Source organism: Perognathus longimembris, chromosome 4 (assembly GCF_023159225.1).
Source record: "Perognathus longimembris pacificus isolate PPM17 chromosome 4, ASM2315922v1, whole genome shotgun sequence".
NCBI classification, from domain to species: Eukaryota; Metazoa; Chordata; class Mammalia; order Rodentia; family Heteromyidae; genus Perognathus; species Perognathus longimembris.
In genome coordinates this window covers 57,646,465-57,666,512 of record NC_063164.1, presented here as the reverse complement: position 1 = coordinate 57,666,512, position 20,048 = coordinate 57,646,465, and the positions used below count along the sequence as shown (strand labels likewise).

Below are 20,048 nucleotides of genomic sequence, written 5' to 3'. Positions count from 1 at the left end.
GAAGTGGAGCTGTGGCTCAAGTGGCAGAGTGCTAGCCTTAAGCAAAAAAGAAGCCAGGGACAGTGCTCAGACCCTGAGTTCAAGGCCCAGGACTGGCAAAAATAAAAATAAAAATAAATTTAAAAATAATACTTACTGAAGTTGAGCCAGACCCAAAGAAACATAGACGGTGCTTTCCCTCATTGGTAATAGTAAGTATATGTCTAGGATAGTCCTAGTAGAAGATCAGAATAGCTTAATAGCTATGTATATATGAACACATCAGATGATGGTAAGAGAAATGAACTCCAAGATATGGAAACAAGTGGTTGGTAATTGCTGTTTTTTAAAAAATTATGTGAAATTATTTCTTTTTTTCTTTTGTTTATCTTCCCTATGGTTTAGACCCTGTTGTCACTGCCATTTGATTTTAGTACCCTGCGTATTGTATATGTTTGTCTGAATTCGGGGAGGGAAGGGGAACATCAAAATGGTGAGACAAAAAGGTAAAAGGTGAACCAATGCAAGAGCAACACTTACAAGACAACTGGCCGGGGTGGGGGGGAGGATTGGGGAGCAGGGAAGGTGGGAGAAAAATGAGAGAGGAGGTAACAGAGTTGACAACAAATGTACTCACTACAATATGTATGTAACAGTAACTACTCTGTATATCACTCTAACAATAATTTTTAAAAGATGCTAAAAAAAAATAAAAAAATAGGCTTTCCTGCCCAGGCTGGCTGTGAGCCACAATCCTCAGAACTCAGCCTCCTGAGTAGCTAAGATTACAGATGTGAGCCCTCAGTATCTGGCGTCACTTCTTTTTTATATCTAAATTTACCTCTACCTCACCCAAAAATGAAGTGGAGAAAAAAAATTTATCAGAAGGGCATGAATAACTAGAAATTTTGAGAAGATGTAAATATTCTAGACATTGAATGATTCACTTTAAACCACTATCTAACTTGTCGTCTATGAAATGGTATAATAACATCTATTATTCCTACCTCCTATGGTGGTTGTGAGGGGCATGCAGTATCACATAGCTGAAAAATGACATAAAAAGAATATTTGAAGAAATTCTTACTAAGCTTTAGTTGGAAATTTGGTGGGGTTTTTTTCTTATTTATTGTCAAAGTGATGTACAGAGGTTAGTTTCATACATTAGGCATTGGATAAATTTCTTGTACAGTTGTTACCTCCTCCCTCGCTCCTCCCTCCCCCTTTCCCCTTTTTCTCTCCCCCCATGAGTTGTTCAGTTGGTTTACACCAAACAGTTTTGCAAATATTGCTTTTGTAGTCATTTGTCTTTTTATCCTGTGTCTCTCAATTTTGGTATTCCCTTTCACTTTCCTAGTTCTAATACCAGTATATACAGTTTCCAATGTACTCAGATAAGATACAGTGATAGTACAGGTACAACCATAGGAAGGGGATACAAGAGGATCATCAACAATAGAAGCTACTTGGAAAAAATTATACTAAGTGAAGTAAGCCAGAGCCAAAGAAACATGGACTCTATGGTCTCCTTCATAGGGAATAATTAGCCCAGGTTTAGGCTAGTCACAGCAGAGGATCACAAGAGCCTAATAGCTATGCCCCTATGAATGCATAAGATAATGCTAAGTGAAATGAACTCCATGTTATGGAAATGAGTGAAATATCACTGTTGTAATTACTTTCAACATGCCATGTGAAACCGTAGCTTCTATTGTTGGAAATTTGGTTTTATCCAACAAAATGTTTCAGTTCCTCCTACTCAGTGAATTAATTTGTATTGTCACGTTTCAAGACAAAACTTCTTGTCAAGGAAAGATAAAGAAATTCTTAAGTTTGATATTGATCACAAAAGCTAGCTCCACTTGGGATAGCTGTTATTGTCATTGTCTATAATATGGAGAATATATCAGTACTTGTACATGTGCATTGATTCTGGATAAAAGAAAAAAATTAAATTAAAAAACATAGCTGGGTGTCAGTCACTTAAGCTTATAATATTAACTACTCAGGAGGCTAGGATATAAGCAACATAGTTCAGAAACCAGCCCAAGCAGGAAAATCTGTGAGATTCAGACCTCAAATTGGTCACCAAAAAGCCAGAAGTGGAGCTGCAGCTCAAGTGGTAAACTGCTAGCCTTGAGCAAAAAAGCTCAGAGACAGCAACCAGTCCCTGAGTTCAAGGCTCAGGACCAGCACACTTAAAAAAAGTATATATATGTATGTGTGTGTATATACATATGTATAGAGAGAATATGTTATATAAGGAATATATAGTATATATGTTACATATTATATAGTATAGTATATATACTGTTTTATATATTATATTATGCTATTTATATATTATATCGTTTATATATTATATACATTCCATATAAAATGTATATATACAATGTATTATGATTGCACATATATGTATAAACATATAGCAGTGTTATTTATGAACTTGAATTAATGGAATCATATTAATGAAATTACCGTAGAGATATAACCATCACATCAATAGTGGAGGAAAGAAAAAGAGGCTACCAAAACAAAATTTAAATCTTCAACTGCTATAACAGAAAACATAAAATCAGTAGACAATCTAAAACATCTTGTTTATAGTCTATCTATAGAAAAAATTGTATTTTCTATGACAATAATAAGGTTTTAATTTTTTATTCAATGTATTAGTCCAGAAATACAGTGGATCTTGAATATCACCCCCACTGTCCAACAACATAATGGAATTTGCTGATATGATGCTGAGTAAAACACTCTTAAAGAGAAAAAAAATGCCTACTAAACTATTTGGTAGTATTTACCTTTGCATAATTCCTTCGAGGGAGTAGGAAGACAAAAAGGGTTTCTATTTTTTTTTAATTTTATTGTCAAACTGATGTACAGAGAGGTTACAGTTTCATATGGTAGGCATTGGATACATTTCTTGTACTGTTTATTACCTCCTCTCTCATTCTCCCTCCCCCCCGCCCCCTTTCCTTTTCCCCCCATGAGTTGTTCAGTTGGTTTACACTAAACAGTTTTGTAAGTATTGCTTTTGTAGTCATTTATCTTTTTACCCTGTGTCTCTAGATTTTGGTATTCAAAAAGGGTTTCTTATGAAAGAAACTTTTAAAGACCTTTTATAGGTTTTGCACACAATTTTGAATTATGCATTATTTTGATGAAAAATCATTTTATGCATAGGCATGACTTTTATTTTTCAGAGTTTTAAAATTTTTTAATTTAAATTTTATTGTAAAGGTGATATGCAGCGTGGTTACAGTTAACAAAAGTCAGGTAATGAGTCTACTTCTTTTTGAACAGTGGTACCCCCCTCCCTCATTTTCTCCCACTTCTTCCCCAAACTCCCCTCCCTGGGCCAAGTTGTAAAGTTCATTTGGAACATAGTGTCTAGTGAGTATCACCGTTGAATTGGTTCACCCTTTGTCCCACCATTTCTGTGTTTCCCCTTCCCTTCCCCCATCAGATAAAGCTATATGCAAGATAAAGGGTACAGTGATCAAAAAGTGACAAAAGGGGGCTGGGGATATAGCCTAGTGGCAAGAGTGCCTGCCTCGTATACACGAGGCCCTAGGTTCGATTCCCCAGCACCACATATACAGAAAACAGCCAGAAGCGGCGCTGTGGCTCAAGTGGCAGAGTGCTAGCCTTGAGCGGGAAGAAGCCAGGGACAGTGCTCAGGCCCTGAGTCCAAGGCCCAGGACTGGCCAAAAAAAAAAAAAAAGTGACAAAAGGCAATAAACCAAAGGGGGGAAAAAGAAAGAACTGCAAACAGTGCAATAAAAAAGTCTTGTTTCCATTTCTTGGAGTTTATTTCAATAAACATCATTTTATATGATCATATGCACATAGTGATTGAGCTATTTTGGTCCTTTCCTAAGAAAATTCCAGATATATTATAGTTATTACAAATGAGGGAAACTGGCAAAACTACTTTTATATTTAACTCTCACACTATCATTTAAAATAAGTGGACTTGATTTGTATGTTACTATAAGCTTATTTGTACACTAATGATAAACATATTAAATGTGTGCTGACATTCCCAAAAATCATCCAGCATTAGCATCTGAGTCATATGTAAAGGTAAGTTCCTTGCATCGGGTTTTATTTTCATGCTTGCATTTGTTTTTGTTTTTGTTTTTTTTCTTGTAAAGTACTGGGGTTTCATAAAACTGTTTAATAAAGAACTTTTTAATAATGCTTACTATGTAACACAAGTATATAACATTCTCTGGCGTGTTAATGGAAATAGCCATAATTAAGGTCAGAAAGGAATAATCAATTTCTTCCTAAGTAAGTTGCAGATACATATTTCATCATAACTAGCTTGTATATATTTTAGCTTACCCACTAAATACTTACTTCAAATTTTCAAATCAATAGGACATTTATAAAAGTAAAAACAGGGTTTAGGAGATGGAGAAAGAAAAGGATATTCCTATGGTTATTCACTACTACAAATCCACACTAACAACCAAAATTAGTTTCTACCAGGACTAAGTAAAAGTTTCTTTACTGTTATTTCTTAAATGTCAGTTAATGTCAGACACATTAACTGGTCCTTTTCCATTGCATTCATCAGAGCTCAGCTCAGTTTCCATACAGAGAAAAAAGAAAATGTGTATTAGACAAATCAAGCTGGAAAACAAACCTGGATGGCCAAACAACTTGAGAGTTTGCAAAGGATTCTGTAATGAGCCAGTATTTACATAGTCTCCAATGGACATGAAGAATTTTCAGTTCAGCACAAAGTGGGAGGAGCAGGGGAGGGGGGGTGGCAGAGGTAGTAATGGGGCCCATGGTGGCCCCAGCTGCAGCACTAGCAGCACTCGCAGTGGCTTGTTGGATAAGTGGAAAATTGATAATAAGCCTGTAAAAATTGACAAGTGGGATGGATCAGCTGTGAAGAACTCTCTAGGTGATTCTGCCACAAAGATACTTCTGGAAAACTACAAGTATGTGGAGAATTTTGGTCTAATTGATGGTCACCTCACCATCTGTACCATCTCCTATTTCTTTGCCATCGTAGGTTTGATTTGGGATTATATGAACCCCTTCCCAGAGTCCAAGCCAGTTTGGGCTTTGTGCGGCCTATTTTGTGATTATGAGGATTCCGGCCATCTATACCTCATATAAGGAGAAGAGCATCTTTCTGGTGGCCCAAAGGAAAGACCCTACAGGCATGGATCCTGATGATATTTGGCAGCTGTCCTCCAGTCTCAAAAGGTTCAGTGACAAATACATACTGAAGCTGACCTTCATCAGTAGGAGAACAAAGCAGCGCAAGAAATCGAGTTCACCAGGTCCATTACTAAGATTTTTTACCACAGCGGGACACTGGTTATGGATGCATATGAACCTGAAATATACAGGCTCCATGACTGTCTTGCCACAGAAAGGAAAATAAAAAAGCCAATTATAAAATCAGCCCACTTTCTGCTGGATCATGTTGAATTATTGGGTGGGAGAAACAAATTAAAATGAGTCAAATAAGAAATGCTAAAAATATCCCTTTTTTAGGACATTTGTACTTCCATGTTTATCGCAGCACAATTCACAATAGCCAAAATTTGGAAACAACCCAGATGCCCCTCCACAGATGAATGGATCCAAAAAATATGGTACTTATACACAATGGAATACTACATAGCGATTAGGAATGGTGAAATATTGTTATTCGCAGGGAAATGGTCAGAACTCGAACAAATAATGTTGAGTGAGACAAGCCTAGAACACAGAAAACAAAGGGGCATGATCTCCCTGATATATGACTGTTAACAAAGGGAGATGGAGAGACAGTAGAGACCAAGTCTGTGAACACTGTATATGTGCTTGATACATTGTATATTGCATATGGGTCTACCTGACCTAGACAAGGGATGGGAAAACAGGTTGTAAGATATCACAAGAAATGTACACACTGCCCTACTATGTAACTGCACCCTCTTTGCACAGCACCTTGTAAAAAAAAATTTATGTTCAATTAATAATAAAAAAAATTAAAAAAAAAATATATATCCCTTTTTTGCTCTGAAAATTTAGTCCACTCTTGAAAATCAGGATTTTCTAGCACAGATATGAGAAGTTGTAGCTCTGATGTCTAGCTGTAACTTCCTTGGTCTGCTGAATGTGCTCTGATTTTCTTTTCTGGAAAAAAGCTTTTTTGCAAAAAGACGTACAAACTTTTTCCTTCGTACCCAGCAATACTTTGTATAGTATAGCTTTGTGCCACGCAACATGTGAAGATTCAATTTTTAAGAATTGTTTTTTGTTTTTGTTTTTGTTTTTTGCCAGTCCTAGGCCTTGGACTCAGGGCCTGAGCATTGTCCCTGGCTTCTTTTTGCTCAAGGCTAGCACTCTGCCACTTGAGCCACAGCGCCACTTCTGGCCATTTTCTATATATGTGGTACTGAGGAATCCAACCCAGGGCTTCATATATAGGAGACCAGCATTCTTCCCCTAGGCCATATTCCCAGCCCTAATTCCAGCTTTAACAACTGTTTTCCTGATGGATTCAGGACAGAACTCCTGTGTGTAACAGCTTTCCTTCACACACCACTTTTATGGGTGTGTAAATATCTGACTTGGAGAGTTTTTTTTTTTTTTTAAGCTCTTGAGTTTGTTTAAGATAGACTTTCTGCCAGTTACAATTGTGCTCTTAACCAACTAAAGCAGCCAATAGCATTTTTAGTTTTATATTGTATATGTTTTCCACTAGTATATCCTTGTTGATTTGTGCCCTTTATTAACTGCCATTTTCTATTTTTTTTCTCAGTAAAAGTAAAGATGTGGAAAAAAAAATTTTTTCAGGTCAGAAAGTCTTCACATTCTGCCATTAAATAAGCTTCTTGGGCTGGTAATATGGCCTAGTGGTAAAGTGCTCGGCTTATATATTTGAAGCCCTGGGTTTGATTCCTCAGCACCACGTATATAGAAAAAGCCGGAAGTGGCACTGTGGCTCAAGTGGTTGAGTGCTAGCCTTGAGCAAAAAGAAGCCAGGGACAGTGTTCAGGCCTAGAGTTCAAGCCCCAGGACTGGCAAAAAACAAATAAGTAAGCTTCTTAAAGCTTACTGTACCAAAGCTCTGTGCTGAGGATGTGTGAGATACAATCTTATTCACTATAGTCTGGTTAACCAATGCTGGAAAAAAGAAGACATTAAAAACCTTAAGGGCACAGATGTTACAGACACTGTGAAAACACATACAATGGGATGGGTGGAGCCAACAGGAGAATAATAACCACTTTCCCTCAGGAAACCAGGACAAGTCCTTTAGGAAAGGTCATCATGGGATGACAAGTTATACCCCAAAGAGAAGGTAAGAAACAGAGTGAGGTGAGACAGCAAGTGAAAAGAAAGTAGTCAGGAGTCAGATCATAGAGGACTCGAAGCAATAGAACTTTGGCTCCACTGCATAGGCAGTGGGAAGCTATTCAAGAATTAACACAAAAGGAATGTCATGCTAAGTGAGAGGCTTGTAGAAAAATCACTCTGGCAGTAACTTAAAAAAGAAAAAGTTATGATCTGGGAAAGTAGCTGATGACAGTTGAGACTACTGCCTTGATGCAGAAATAGGATCATGAGCCTCATGGAAAGCTCAGAGGGAAATGTAAACAAGGCTGTATTCTGTAGTTGACCTTAAATATGAACCTTGAACTTAGAAAATACAGTAGGTGTTCCACTTTACACATGCTGCGAGTTAGGCTTTCTCAATCTAAGTTATTAAATAATGCTAAAAAGGATATAGTGTGATTTTTAATTGAATATGGAACTGATATTAGTCACATTTCAGTAAAAGTTTATTTCATCTTCGTAAATAGTAACTTCCTATATTTAGGAACTAGATTTGTACCTTCAATGAAATTGGAGCAATCCTGAACTTCTGAAAGTAACAGGTAGTTTTACTACTTTTCATTTCATTAAATGCAAATTTTCTTTAAAGGGGGAATTGCCCAAAACAAACTTCTGAATAAAATGTTTCCCTGTATAATATTCTAAATTACTCTTAGAATTCTAGGATTCTCACAAAGCTAGGCTGTCCTTCATGATGACTTGTGCAATTCTTCAAAGTACATTTAGTCTAGGAAGATAAAAATAGCCAAAGGGTTAGAATGGCTAGAGCAAGAAACTGATAAATACACACAGATAACATTTTGTAGAATAAGTTGTTCTTCAACTTGGGACTTCTCTGCATCTAATTTTTACACTTCAAATCAGACTCAAAAAATCAAGAAATTCAAAAATTACCTTGAACTTTCTCAGCATAATTGTGCCTTACCCTTGGCAACAGCAGGAACTGTTGCAATGCAAATTCTGAGTAAAGAATTTTGATTGATTTGTCATTTTAAAAAACCTTGATAAAACAGATTCCTGGATATAATCCTTATTTCTTCAAATCATTTACAAAACCTGCATTTATTTACTCTGACCCTAAAGAATAGGAGCATATAATGTCAGATACACTCTTTATCATTAGCCAGCTTACCACACCAGCTTAGGACTTTACACAACTCTGCTGATCTATGAAGTCCTAATAAGAGAATCAAGTAGTATTATAAGACAAAGTATTCTTTTCTATGAAACTAAAGTGTATTTGGCATTGTGTAGAGATATTTCCTGGAAACATTTGCTTTATTTACTTCATTGTTAACTACTGTCTGTACTATTTGTTACCAGCTAGCCATGTTAGGGAGATAAATCTTGTGTTGAAGAAGTCAAAATAATAAGCCCGTAATTGCCAAATGAAAAGAAAAGGAAAGAGAAGTAAACTTTTGACAGTAATTAACTTTCTAACCTTAGTAATCAATGATACTTAGACTGTCAACCTAACTCCTTGACAAGAAGGAGGGATAGTTTGGATTGTGGTTAAAAAAAAAAAAAAAAAAAACTAGGAAATGCCCTGTATACCACGCCTGCCCAGCTCTGGATAGGGTAATGCCATTGCACCCTTTTGTACAAAAGTAAATTGCCTTACAAAATCTCCTATATTTCTTGTGTGTCTATTCATTTCTGACACTGGAGGGTCATGCATTTCTAACCCTACCACCAGAGAATTAGTGAAAGTAAAAAAATCATTGTAAAATATGACGTCAATATCATGTTTGACTCAAAACCCTCAGGTACTCTTGTTAAATACAACCCAATAGACTAGAAAATGAAGTCATACAAAGCCTTTACAGGATATCAAAATAATACCTGCTGCATTTCACCTTCTTCCATATCACGGTAATACACTCATGGAGAGAAGTCACATGTGAGGTCTTTGTCCATTAAGTGTTGCAAAGCACTGGGGATTATTAATAAGAAATAATAAATGCAGTCCATCTTCTCAAAGGCTTAAAATTGAGTAGAAATATTTAGAAATTATCTTAGTTAGAGATTGGAGGTATGGACCAATAGTAAAGCCCTTGGCTAGAATGTCCTGGGTTTGATTCCCAGCATGAAGAAGAAAGGAAGGGGGGTGGGGAGGGGAGGGGAGGAGGAAGATGAGGAGGAGGAGTTTATAAGCAGTAAAAACACAGAGCAATGTCCCTGAAAATAAGCTGAGGAATTTAGTTATCTACACCAGTAAACAATTCTTGAGATGTTGAGATGTGAAGAAAAAGATTGGCTTGATTTTAAGAGCAATAAGACAATGAGTAGTGAGGAATGGAGGGAAGAAAGTGAAAGTAATAAAAAGAAAAAAAACGAAAGAGGAGGAAAAAGAGGAAAGAAGGGATAAATAAAGCAAAGGAGAGTAAAAAGCTTAATTGTACCTTTGAAATGAGAATCTACAGGAAAAAATGGACAAACATAATTCTGGGCTCTCATTTTAAGAACTGATGTCTTGGGGGAAAAGAAAAGAAGCTATCAAAAAAAAATGCAAGAAAACCTTGTAAAATGATCCCAGAAACATTTAGAAAAGGGGAGGAGATGTAGTGGGAGATAGCTTATACTAATAAATTTAGCTACCAAGAAGTCATGCATCAAGCTGTTGTTTCCTTTCTTTTCCTCATTACCACATAAAACACACTTGCCCTTTACAAAGATTCTCTAGACCCTTTTCTTCCATTGCTCAGTGACTAGGAACTACCTCCACAAAACCTATGAAAGAGCAGACTAACAAGTTCACAAACAAGAAGCAGGAATTCAGAAAGCATTTCCCCATAGAAACTGATGGATTTGGTGGATTATTTCTGGTGTCCTAATTTAGGTATGATTTGTGTTAAGCTGAATTTTGAGTATTATTGCTTCTATGGGAAAATGCATTCAACCTTCTCAACTCATATAAATAATTTTTGTTGCAATTACCCAAATAAATTAATGAGTATTATATGTGTATCATTACTGCTTCAGTATTGCTTACTATTGTTGAATGTTAAGCAAAACACAATTACACTGGAATCTAATTTTTTTAAGTAGTTAGACAATATACATGGTTGAGCTGCATATTGTTGACATAAATTCGGTTTGAGACCCTTTTTGAGATTATAAATGTTCTTTCAGACATGGAAAGAGTTCTTTAAGTATCTGCATGCCTAGAAAAGGAGAGCAAGTCACTTACCTAGGGATTCTTCTTTTCTGGATGGTATCAATGAAAGGTCACAAGGCATCAGTGGGTGGTTGGGCCTGTCTGGAGGACCACAATTGCTTCACCCATGTATAATGCCTTGGCACATCTTCTGACTGAAAAGCTGAGTTCAGCTGCAGCTGCCACTCAGAAAGCATACCCGTGGCTCCCTCAGCATGGAGTATTTTGGGATAGTCATACAGGGCTCAGGACAGACAGCTAAAAGTTCCCCAACACAGCCTTCCAAATATCAGGAAATAACAACTGCCAGGCTCTCAAAGCTTCATACCAGAAAGTGCTCCATCATCAAATAAATGAGGAGAATCTCAATGGGAGATGTAACACAGAATGCCAAGACAAGTTTAATCTACCATAACCTAAATGTAAGACCTGACCCCAATGTGACCCTCCTTACTCGGTCTCATGTGCAATAGTAGAAATTACAAAGACAAAAAAGGGAAGAAGAATTCCCACCAAAAAGTTCGATGTCACAAAGAAGACTGAAAAAGAAAATATTCCTTTTCTGCTCAAGTTGATGCATTCTTTTTGTAACTGATGAAGTACTGATACTGGCACATATGGAAAAATGTTACATAAAAATAATGCTATATTATAAACAAAATATTTGTATATGCAGTAAGTATGAAGTACTGATACTGGCACATATGGAAAAATGTTACATAAAAATAATGCTATATTATAAACAAAATATTTGTATATGCAGTAAGTATAAAAGAAAAGGAAAGAATGATGTTATATTGTCTTAATAATATTTTCAGTTCTCAGACAAAAGACTAGAAAATAGTATTCACTTATAATCTGTAGGAGACATCTGCCAATTGCAATTTCATATTCAATAAGTCCTTTGCTATATTAGAATCTCAACCTCACCATCTAAAAAAATCTAACCTAACCTTGAGATGCTAGCTAGAGTATTTGTGCATAATGCTATGTGAAAACATAATAAGAAACCAGGATGCCATGCATGTCTAAAACACTTCCTGAAAATACCTTCTAAGAACTTCACAGTCCTTTATTCAGCAGATCATCTGTTTCAACAAGTGTTATTTCTCTAATAATTTAAATGAAATTAATTTATACCTCAGTCTAGAACAATCCTGCTAAAATAAGAAGCTCCAGGCTCCAGTATTATCAAAGCATGCTCTCTCTCTGCAGATAAAAGCATACAGAAACAGCGCCCCCCTGTGTCCTTTACTTCAGCAATCACTTTCATGGAGCAATACTAGAACAATGACAATCTTCACTGTCATAAACAATTAGAGCACTTGAATTTTAAAGACAGTCCAGTTTAAAACCTCCGGAATAACTAACTAGTTTTAAGGTGAAACAGAGTTCGAAATGTGTTGTCCTTAGAAAAATATAATAGGACCACAAATCCAAATAAAGTACGTGAATGTACGAGTAACACCTCCTACTATACCGATGACAGATTGCCTAGTCCTTCCTCTAAAGGGGATATGTATGCTGTTCTTCCAAACCTGGCAATGAAATTATACCAGGATTTCTTCAAAAGTGGTCCACAGAAAAGTTGTATCAAAATGTTAAGACCCTTCTGTCAGCTGCTTGTTAAACTTTTCTCAGACTATAGAAATATTCTCCAAAGTTGTAACCAAGGAAGCTGTACTTCTTACCTAACTATGAATCAGCTATGACGACAGAGGTCTGAGAATTGCCATATTGTAGCATCACATAGAAAACAACTTTTCCATTACTGGTGGATGACTAGATTACAAAAAAAAAGTACTACTAAATTTAAAACCATGGAATTTAACTCAATCTCTAAGTACTACAGAATTACATTTCATTCTATGTCTCCAAGCAGTATTATCTGCACTCTTTCTTACAGTCCACATTTATTCCAGTGATGAGTATTTGACTTGCTAATGGTGATCCAGTAGTACTCTGATCCAACAACAAATCTCTACTTTCTCTGCAGGCATCCTGGACTCCATTAATAGGGAAAGTAACAGAGTTTTGAAAATACATTCTTCTTCACTTCATATATTTTTACCAGTTGTTCTTTACACCACTGGACAACATTTTTATTGGCTTAAATCTCAATTAGATCTCAGACAAGGATGTGTCAATAAAAATTAAGTTAATATCCCAGAATACAACTAATCTTTTTCAGTCAGAAAACACCTGGCTTTAAAATAATCCAGCTTTCCAACTTAATTCTGAAACTCATTTAAATTCCTACAAAACAAAAATTAAAGATTTCTGACATTTTCCCAAACAGTAATATAAAAAACTGTCAAACTGAGTGCCAGTGCCTCATGCTTATATTTCCATCTACTTAGGAGACTGAGACCTAGAAGATCAAGGTTCAAAGCCAGCTGAGGCAGAAAAGCCGTGAGGCTTCATCTCAAATTAATAAGCAAAATACTGGACTAGGCTCAAGTGATAGAGCCACCATGAGCAAGAAAGCTGAGCCATAGCATGAGACCTTGATTTCTTGGTGTTTCTTGATAACCTTTTAGATGATCATATCAACATAGTTATTGAGCCTTTGTTATCCTCTCCTAAGAATATGCTCCTTTGGTCTCACTGTGTGAATGTACAGAATCCTGCCAATAGACCACAAATAAGGCCACACTGAAGCTACTAGCATAATCGTGTTCTTTGCAGCATTGTTTTCCATAGTCAAGCTATAGAATCAACCCAGATGCCCCTCAGTAGACAAATGGGTCAAGAAAATGTGAAATTCTATGCTTCCATCAGAAAGAATGATATTTCACAATTCGTAAGGAAATGGAAAGACTTGGGGAAAAATTATGTTAACAGAAGTAAGTCAGAGTCAAAGAAATATAGGCTGCCTTGTCTCCCTCATATGTAGTAATTCGAATGTGCCCATAAATCTACACATAAACAAAATGGATAGTTAAAAATAGTCACATTCTTTTTTGTATTCTTTTTGCCAGTCCTGAGGCTTGATCTTGGGGCCTAGGCACTGTCCCTGAACTTCTCTTGCTCAAGAACAGCACTCTACCACTTGAGCCACAGCACCACTTCCAGCCTTTTCCGTTTATGTGGTACTGTGGAATCAAACCCAGGGCTTCTTCCTGTATGCTACGCCAGCACTCTACCACTAAGCCATACTCCTTGCCCTACATTCTTAAAATTGTAACAGTTGATTTTCTTTATTTATGGTAATAGGAGTATAGTACACATGGGTGCAGCTACTTTGTATTGAACTTTGGAAGCGAACTCATATGGTACAAAATGAAGACATATTGGCAGAACTTCTGCACATAGGTACAGAAATATATACATAATATAGCTGTTAGAATGAGAATTTTCTTCAGTGGAGAAACAATGCATAAATTATACACACACATATACAGTGAAATAAAACTAGATATAATTTCACTAATGCAGGTTAATCAAAATTGTTAGAAGAAAACAATAGGGTTCATATATGCACATAAACAATGCATTTTACATAAATATGAAAACCCATCATATAGCACTACCATGCTGTGAGTTATAAAGATAAAAAACCATGACAAGAATATATATTTACCAATGTTAAGTTAGCTAAGGAGAAAAAACCTGAGAACAAAGGAACATTAAAGAGCAATCGTGCCTAATTTCTTCTTATAAAGAAACAAGTACCTTCATCTTTACATGTTGGATTTATTTCATGGAGTGAAATGTATTCTTGCAAGCTCCTACATAAGTAAAACAATTTTAATGGCTAACTGCAAGAAACCAGATGGAAAGGTCATAAATGGTATAATTCTAATTTTTATGAAATATTCACAATTGGCAAATCCATAGAGACCTGTTGCAGATTAATGGCTGTCAGTGGCTGACATGGGTGGAGATGGGAGTGGTTGTTTAATAAGCACAGGGTTGTTTTTTACAAAGTGATGAAAACGTTTTGAAACTAGACAAACAGGGTGATTGCATAGCATCATGAATGCACTAAATGGCAGTGAACTGAACACTAACATGGCTAATTTCATGTCCTGTGAAATTTCCCTCTTTAACAACAACAAAAGTCCTTTTAAAACTTATTATACTTCAAGGAGTAAGAGACAACTAACTGCTAGAGTAATCAGTCAGGAGACTCAAGCTAGTTATGAAAGAGATGATTTGGCGTGGACTACTGCAACAGTGAAGAAGTTATGAGAAGTGGAAAAATCCAAGAGTTGTCTTCTGAAAGGGACTGGTAAACCACTGAACAAGGGAAGAGAAGATTAATGAGAAGCTGAAGATGAGCTAAGATCTGTGATTTTCTAACATTGGTGGAGAGTATTCCTTTTCCAGTGAAGGGAAACAGATGAGAAGGAGCAAGTTTCCAAGGAAAAGCAGTAAGTCGGTTGAAATATACTGAGTCTGATACATCTACAGGTTGTATAAGTGACAATACTGAGTGGGTAGTGAAAGATAAAATCTGAGCCTCAAATGACAATATTATAACTGAGACTATACAGACAGATGAGTCATCCAGTAAAATGGAATTCTTTTTTAAGCAAAACCTAAAAGAACATAAACACTAAAATCTTACAACAAAGACCCAAGTAGTCAAAAATCTACCAAACTTCTGAGAACTCAAACTAAGGACTAAGAAGTAGGTCTTCAGAAGGTCTTCAGAAAATTCAGTGTGAGAAATGTCTTGCCAAGACATAAGAAAACAGAACCGAATATATTCTTCAAATGCTTCAATACCCACTAGTCTCAATATTAATGACACTAGTACCAACAAATGTCAGAGAAAGAACTTCCGCTAGAGAGGAAATGAGAAGAGAAAGATGATAAACATTTCTAAACTAAGGGTTACAAAGAACTCTCACAGAACCACAAATGGCACTACTGATTCTCAAATCCTTCCACCAGACTCACCCAAAATGCGAAGAAAAGAAAAAGTAATGGCCCAGCCCTGGCTATCTATCACAAGGCACACAAGTCCTCACTCAGCCACTTCTCAAATATCACACATGCATACATACATTACACATCCCCACCCCAAAATACACAGTGGCTCCACATCTTACAGTGTGTCTCTCCCTGGGAATCTTCAAAATGTATATCTGACAGGGAACAAGAACTCATCAGCTACTATATGACGTGTGAACAGTTCTCCATTTCATCTTTCTTAAAATTTTATCTTTCATAACATGGAGTTCATTTCACTTAGCATCATCTTATGTTTTCATATGGACATAGTTATTGAGCTATTGTGATCTTCTGCTAGGACTATACTAGATGTGTATTAATTATTCCCAATGAGGGAAACCATAGAGTCCATGTTTCTTTGGGTCTGGCTCAGTTCACTGAGTATGATTTTTTCTAAGTCCTTCCATTTCCTTACAAATGGGCAATGTCATTTTTTTCTGATAGAGGCACAGAATTCTATTGTGCATATGTACCACATTTTCTTGATCCATTCATCTACTGAGAGGCATATGGGTTGGTTCTATGGGTTGGTTCCATATTTTAGCGATGACAAACTGCTGCAATGAACATAGTTTTTAGTATATCATTGTTGTCATTTTCAACATACCATGTGAAATTATTCCCTTTTTCTTTTGTATTTCTTTCCTGTGGTTTTACCCCTGACATCACTGTAACTGATTTAGTACCCTGGATATTGTATATACATGTATTGGAACTAGGTAAGCAAAATGGAATGTCAAAATTGAGAGATAAAGGATAAAAAGACAAACCAATGCAACAGCAATACTTACAAAACTATATGGTGTAAACCAACTGTACAACTCATGGGGGGGAGAAGAAAATGGGGAGGGAGGAAATAAGGAAGGTGGTAACAAGTTGGATAAGCAATGTACTCACTGCCTTACATATGAAACTATAACCCCTCCGTATATCATTTTGACAATAAGGAAATAAAAACAGAAAAAACTTTTGTCTTTCGCCTTCAGAGGATGTCTCCAACATCATGAAGCATGGTGGATAAATCAAAGGTCTCCTTTTCCTCTTTCTCAGCTAGAACACCATAATTTATGAAGTATTCTCAATTGGGAAGTTGACCCAAATGCTTTCAAATATTTAGTCATTCTTTTCTCAGAACCTCTCCCATATCTTTCCCAAAGTGCAGACGTGATTTTTGTAAAGGAGCCCTTATGCTTATTGGGACAAAGGCAGGTTCAGCCTCAATGAGGTCATTAAAACAAAACATCAAGTTCCCAGTGCCCTAAGATTCCAAGCCAATGACCTACAGACTGTTCCAGCTGATCTTAATTTCCTTGGCAGGGCACAGTCAGAGTACTGTAATGTAATGCAAAATGGCTCTAAAGAGAAAACAGATACTGGCCAGAGTCTTGCCAATACACAGTTAAATAATACCAAAGTAGCCCTTTCTTCTGAATACTGTGCTTCCTACCAGATGTCACCCTTCCCAAGCATGAAAGTAATCTTCCACTGTGAATGTGGGCCAACTGAAAGCTTTAGTAGACTCTGCCCCATAAAGCATGAGTGCTTTTTAAATGGCATCCATGTGTCATTTAAAAGCCTGAAAATGCTTACAAGGAGACCAAAGACAAAGAATGAAACTTATTCTGAGCAACAGTAATCCAAATTTAGAATGTGCTTATAGTGGTAACACAATACACAAATGTTTACTCTGTCCAGGAGCTCTTTTCGTATTTAACAATACCAGGCCCTCTTCCAGAACATAAACTAAATTCCCCTTCCTAAGCTTCTTTGCAATTTTAGTGTCATTCATATTAAAATCAGAGTGTTCCTAAATAAACTTCTCTCTTCTTTCCCCTTCAATCTTTTTTTTTTATAATTATTCATTCATCTAAACTTTGCCAAGGAACTATGTGCCTGGCTTTGTTCACCTGCTAGAAACTGAGTAAAATATAACTTAAAAAACAAAGTTCCTGCCTTCATAGTTTGTATTCTAGTAGGAAAAGGAAGAGCATACAATATGCCAGATGACAATAATTGCTGAAAAGAAGCTTGGTAACCATTAGAGTATGGATCCAGAAAGCCTGCCAAAGGCCCAGGTATCAATGCTTTGTCCCAACCCTATGATGCCACTAGGAGAGGCAGAAACGTTGAGAAGTAGGACTTAGTGGAAGGAAGTTAGGTCACTGGGAAAGTGTCCTTGAAGGGATACTGGAATCCCAGCTCCTTCACTGCTGTCATTTCCCAGACAGCAGAAGGAAAACAGCTGTGCTCTACTTTGTGCTCCCCCACCATTGTATACTGCTGTGCTCCCCCACCATTGTGTACTGCCTTTCCACAGGCCCAAAACACATTGGGGCCACATAATCATGAACTAAAATCTCCCAAACTGTGAGTTAAAGTAAACTTCTTCTCTTGTAAGTTGAAGATCACAGCTATTTTTATTACTACAGTAAAGAAAGCTGACCTAATGGAGTAAAGAAGTAGTAGTAGTACAGGACTTGTGAGAGATAATGTTAGCTTTTAGATTTCTATCTGAGCTAAAATTATCTTTAATTATGAACCAACTGTAAGCTATTCAGGATCTCCTATCACAGAATTAAATAGCAAAGTGAAAACTATCCTAACTTGAAAAAGTCTTGGTATCTGGAAAGATTCATTCACATTCTCAATTTCTAAATGCTTTATAAACAAAACTTTTCCATGAATAACTTTTTGTTCTTTGAGTTAAATGTAATTTGTTCCAACTAACATAATCTTTTAAAAACTGAGAAAATATGTTTATTATGTATATACCGTCTCCAAACCAAACATACTCCTATACCGTCTTTCCTAATTTTTTCTCATAATGTTTTTAGCTACATATTAAGCATATTTTCATTAAAAGTTTAAGGCTTCAGATTGAGTTCACTCAATGCAAGACAAATGTCAACAATATATTGAAAAAGTAAAGTTACCACTCTCAAATCACACAAATAAGATTTTATATTTTGTCAGATAAAATTTAACTTCCCAATTTCATAGAAGTGTATCATTCTAGAAAAAAACACTAAAAACATGAGTCATAACTTAAAAGAAAAATTTCTTGTATTTTAATGAAAGAAAATAGTATACACCTAAAAATCAGTCCACCATGTAGAATATGATTTTTTTCTTCTTTATTATCAAAGTGGAGTACAGAGGGGTTACTGTTTCCTATGTAAGGCAAGTACATGTCTTATTCAACTTGTTACCTTCTCCCTCACTTTCCCCTACCTCCTCCCTCCCCATTCCTCACCCCCCATAAGTTGTACAGTTGGTTTATACCAAATGGTTTTGTAAGTATTGCTTTTGCAATGGTTTGTCTTTTTATCCTTTTTCTCTCAATTTTGTTATTCCCTTTCGCTTCCCTACTTCCAATACACATATATACAGTATCCAGGTACTAAGATCAGATACGGTAATAGCAGGGGTAAAACCATGGGAAGGGATTACAAGAGAAAAAAATAGGGTATGGTTTCACATGGAATGTAATATGTGAATTTTTTAAGAAGTGGGGCATATGAAAATAATTTATGATAAAATGGGAACTATGTAGGATTGGAAACTTGCAGGACGATTTTCTACAACACATTTACCAACACTAGATTGAAATACTTTGGAAATTTGGAATAAATCATGTACAAGTTTTATCCTTGAGTTCTTCCTGAAATTTTTGGTTTTCCAGAAAAGAAATTATTTATCAAACAATCACTAACTGCAGTTGATTGTAGCAATTCCCTATATCTTCCTCCTTCAGTGCTGAAATACTCATTTCCCCGAGTATGTATGAGGAAGACATTGTTGCTAAGGTCTTCCTACTTTCTGCTTCATTTTGTTCACGAGAGCTACCATGTCCAAGATTTGGCATGTTCTAGGCAGCCCAATTCTGAATAATTCTACAAGACCAGACAAACTCCAGACTTCCTATGGGGCTTGTAGCAGCTGCACTGTAGCCCACCTTCTCTCAGTGTCCATTCTAACAGGAACAGTTTCCAAGTGCTCTTCCCAGGAAACTTACATCAGTAAGCCAATGGTCCAAGTCAGTTTCCCAAGACCTACAGCACTAATCTATAACACACCTGCTGTTTGTAGCATATTTTCTTTCAGCTACTGGTATACCTATAAATACGTATTAGTAACCACAGAAAATACATTGAAATATATGACAATAGGTCATTTTCAACACTCAATATTTCTCACTGATAGCTCTCTGCTTTGTTCTTAGGAAACTCTCCATTGATGGTTATTATAGCACTTCTAACAAAAAAATGAAAATTGAACGTGAAAAATGAAAACAGAATGAGGAAAACTGAAAATGAAAATTGTCATCAGTCCCACTGCACTTTCATATCGCCTCAGTAATGAGGATTTTAAACTGACCAAAATCCTTATTCTAGTTATTATTCACCCTTAACAGAAATAGGAGTAAAAACTGTGAATAGTAGAGCATGTTATAATCCTAACACAAGGAGGAAGACTGGGAACTCAGGACCAGACCTAGCAATACAGCAAGACCTTTTGAGAGGGGTGAGGGGAAGAGAGAGGGGGGAGAGGGGAAGAGCGAGCCAGGGAGGGAACAAGGGCGATGAGA

General features: G+C 36.4%; 1 protein-coding gene and 1 pseudogene across 3 annotated transcripts in view; one reads left to right on the top strand and one right to left on the bottom strand.

Moving 5' to 3' along the window:
• Positions 1-20,048, bottom strand: part of Grb14 (growth factor receptor bound protein 14) — a 119,612-nt gene that overhangs the window by 87,324 nt on the left and 12,240 nt on the right. The gene's annotated exons all lie outside the window — the stretch shown is intronic.
• On the top strand, positions 4,714-5,472 carry LOC125350072 (annotated as a pseudogene). The gene has a single exon (XR_007210673.1). The product of XR_007210673.1 is annotated as a signal peptidase complex subunit 2-like (transcript).